Source organism: Pteropus vampyrus, unplaced genomic scaffold (genome assembly GCF_000151845.1).
Source record: "Pteropus vampyrus isolate Shadow unplaced genomic scaffold, Pvam_2.0 Scaffold137, whole genome shotgun sequence".
In the NCBI taxonomy this organism is placed as follows: domain Eukaryota; kingdom Metazoa; phylum Chordata; class Mammalia; order Chiroptera; family Pteropodidae; genus Pteropus; species Pteropus vampyrus.
In genome coordinates, this window is record NW_011888918.1 from 1839522 (window position 1) to 1843839 (window position 4318).

The window sequence follows — 4318 nt, forward strand, 5'->3', positions numbered from 1 at the left end:
CAGAGGAAGAAAGGGTTTACATTCACTCTTGGGAAAGGTGTTGGTGTTTACTGAGTCCTCAAAGAATAAGTAGGATTTGGACAGGCAGAAGCAGCCGAGGGATCAGCAGGAGCAAAGCCACAGAAGCATAATGTGTCAGAGGAGCCTGGGAGACTCCAGGAGTTAGCAAATGCCTTTTCAATCCCCAATCTATTTGTGACACAAGGAAAATTAGGATGGTTCACTGACATGGCCGTTCCCAAAAAACTAAGGGTATTCTTGTCCTGCTCTGGCTTGAGAGGATGAGAGCTGGAAATGAGTGCAGCCAGAGAAGCCAGGTGTTCATATGAACCTGGAGGTCATAGGTTGATCATGAAGTTAAGCATACAGGCAACTTCTATGAAGGTTCACCAATTAAAGTTTCTCCATGTCAATGTAAAAGAAAGAAGTAACCTAATCAACAGATGATGAAATACTCCCATCTTTTCACTGAGCTTCAGATCTAGGAAAAATGCAAGCAAAGTCTCTTAAACCAGTGTTCCCTGGATTTTCCCACCACAATATACCTACTTGCTGTGTGCTGACCAGTTTGCTCTCAGATCTTTTCCCCCTCTCTTCTCTGCCTTGTATGGTAGGGAACTACATTGCCCAGCATCCCTTGCCCTCTGGCCAATGGGAGGCACTGTCCCTTGTTTGACCCCTTGGTGCTTCCATCGCCTGTGTAACCAAATCCCTGCACTGGAATGTCTATTTCCCTGACTGGAGGCAGACAATAGGGCAGAGCGATTTCTTTGCTATATCATACTTTGCTTAAAAAGTCAAGTAAATTTCGCACCGTATCCCAGAATACATCTGTTCGTTTTAATGTAAAAATAATGTTTCTCACAAATCTCAGTGTGAATTTGAAGCTCCAGAAGGATGCCTCACGTTTGTTCTGTAGCACTATTTTTCCTACTCCTTAGTGTACTGACAGAGACCTCCCCATGTAGTCATTGACCATCTGCGTTACTCTGCTTGGGCTGCCAGAACTGAACACCACACACTGGGTGGCTTAAAGGACAGAAATTTACTTTCTCACAGTTTGGAGGCTGGAAGTCCAAAATCAAGGTGCCAGCAGGGCTGATTTCCTGGCTTGCAGATGGCTACCTTTTCTCTGTGTCCTCACATGGCCTTCTCTCTGCATGTGCACTTCAGTGTCTCATTCTCTTATAAGGACACCAATCCTATCAGATTAGGGCCCCATTTAACCTTAATTACCTTCCTAAAGGCCCTGTCTCTAAATACAATCACATTGGGGGTTAGGGCTTCAACATATGAATTTTAGACCGTTCAGTCCATAACACTGTTCTTATAACTTTTCGGCAGAACTGCAGAGAATCCATACCCATTTTTATGATTATTCCAACATTTCCGGGCAGAGCCATTGTGTCCCCAAAAGCCACCACTAAAAATGAAATTGCTATCTGGGAGCCTAAGAATATCCCCTCTAGTGTTCTTCTATTAGCCATTAGCAAATTACCACACTGAGAGGGTCATCCCGGAAAGAGAAAGGGTTATGGGGGGTGGGGTTGAGGAGAATGGGGGTAGAAGAGGAATAGTTCAGGCAGCAAACGACAGGCTGAATTGAGCTGAAGATGGGACTGTGAAATATTCTTTTCTCATTTTTCTTCCCCATTTTTTTTCTCTGCCTTTATTTTTTTCCCTTGGTTACCTTCTGGTGTAAGGAGCAATATATCTAAGCAGGGAGAAACCCTCATGTGTCTGCTTGATCTAGGAACATGGTCATTGCCACATACCTGACTGGGTCTATTTCTTTCTATTCAAAATAGTGATGCACAAAAAGAGTGCTTACGTGCAGGCCCAGCGCTGGGTTCTGGTGTGACAACGAACAAGAGCTTATAGTATTATTGAGGAACTCAACTCTCCCCTCAACTATTTTAGTAGGGTTCATTTCATTCAGAACCTTAAAAGTCAACAGAAGGATAGGTTGAATCCCTACTATGAAATTAACCATATTCACTTGGGGGAGGGGGTATTTAAACCAAATTGAAAATGATATAAAGTAGAAAGAGCCATGTTACCCTCTTACTGGGATGTTATTAACCAGAGACACTAGGGCTCTGTTTCTGGCCAGTGTAATCTGCACACCCAGTTCAGGGTGCCACCCGCTCACCCTTTGCTGTTTTGCACTGGCCACAACCCATACAGTTCTGGTTACTTCTCAGCATTGGTATTAATTGCAGAGACATAATTGTTTATGGATTTTCTGCCTCTATCAATTGTTTTTCTATTTCTAGGTGTTCCTGTTCCTAAGTTATATTGTAGAAATGCTAGGGAATGCTCTAATGCAAATGTGTTAGTTTGAAGCTGCGGAGTACAAGGGATGTTATAGGCCACCCAACTTTCAGGAGGCTCTTCTATACCACAGAGGAGCTTCCCCCCCTGTTCTATTATCTAACAGTCCCTCTATTGCAGCAGTGAGGGTCAAAAATCTGTCTTTTTGCAACAAAATGTCTTTTCTGTTTAACTAGTGTTACATGTGTCCTAAGTGTTGAGCCAAGTCACCTGGCTCTACTGGACTCATTAGCAATGATTCTTTCCCTGGAAGTAGGCTGCTGAGGCAAAAACTATCTGAGTGTCAAGCCTGGATTCTATTCTCATCTCTCCCTGATTTCATATTCTATTTCTGATTACCTTTTATGTGTGTTTTTTTTCTTTATACTTTTAAATCCAGTTGGGTAAAAGAAAATATGTGGATTTCAAGTTTTAACCAAAAAAATAAAAAGAGAAGGGAACTAGCATTTATTCAGCATGAACACCATGCTAGGTGGCTTAATTACGCTGCCTTTGTTTAACAACCCCAACAACACCAGGAGATATTACCTCCCCACAGCTGAAGACCCTGAGGTCAGGAAGGTAAGAAGCTAGTGGAAGCAGAGCCAGAACATGCAGGTCTGACTCAGGGCCCATGTTCTTATTTACTTAGGCTCAACGTGCACCCAGCCTGAGTCTACACATTGCTTCTATTTTCTGGTTGGGCATAAACATCACCAAGGACTCACAGCTGATAAGCAGCAGTACGTGAACTGAGGGGAAAAAATCAGGTTTCCTGACTACCAACTTGCAATAAAACTTTAAAACGCAGCTCATCTTCCTTATGATTAAAACCACATTCTGTCATCTTGCGTCCCTGCCTGTGTGCTCTTATTCTCAGCTGGTCTGCCCAAGACCCTCTGAGTGCCAACCCTAGACCCCCGCGTGACCCCGTTTCCTCTCCAACAGATGAAAGAAACTATCATGAACCAGAAGAAATTTGCCTTACTGCAGGTACAGGTGTGCGTTTCTGGGAAAGGAACTACTCGCAGAAAGAAGGTGGTTCACAGAACAGCTACAGCAGATGATAAAAAACTTCAGTTCTCCTTAAAGAAGTTAGTGGTAAACAATATCTCTGGTATTGAAGAGGTGAATATGTTCACAAACCAAGGAGCAGTGATCCACTTTGACAATCCTAAAGTTCAGGCATCTCTGGCAGCAAACACTTTCACCATTACTGGCCTTGCTGAAACAAAGTAACTGACAGAAATGCTGCCCAGCATCTTAAACCAGCTTGATGCAGACAGTCTGACTAGTTTAAAGAGACTAGCTGAAGCTCTGCTCAAACAATCTGTGGATGGAAAAGCACCACTTGCTACCATAGAGGATGACGATGATGAGGTTCCAGATCTTGTGGAGAATTTTGATGAAGCTTCCAAGAATGAAACAAACTGAACTGAGTCAACTTCTGAAGAAGATAAAACTTGAAGAAGTTACTGGGAGTTTCTATTTAATATTATGACTGCTTTAAAAATTTTTTTTTAGTGGATCTGATAAAATCTCAATCTCTGACATTTTTAAGCCCAAGCCCCTTGGACACTGCAGCTCTTTCCAGTTTTTGCTTATATACAAATCATTCTTTGCAGCTAATTAAGGTGAAGAAGCCTAGGAATAAAATTTGAAACAAAGGTTAATAAAATTCTTTGCCTAGTGAAAAAACAAAACAAAACATGTTCTGGTTTTCTGGATGAATGTTCATTGTAAAGTCAAGTGCTCATGTCTCCTCCGTTGTCAGCTGCTGTGATGGCATGTATTTCTATATGTCAAAAGAGTTATAGTCTCTCTTTTTGTGTTTTTATGTCATTGATGAAAATATCACAGCTCAAAATATATATAAACACATATTTCTACAAAGTAATGTGCAGTGTCTGATTATTGACATAATAGTCCCCAATTTCCTTAGCTCTTTCCGAATATCTTATGTATATTTGGGAAGTGGGTTAAATAAACAGAATTTTAATTTGTG

General features: G+C 41.7%; 1 pseudogene; it reads left to right on the forward strand.

Annotated features, from left to right (window-relative positions):
- The first annotated feature begins 3246 nt into the window (after positions 1–3246).
- On the forward strand, positions 3247–3762 carry LOC105297245 (annotated as a pseudogene).
- The last annotated feature ends 556 nt before the right edge of the window (positions 3763–4318 follow it).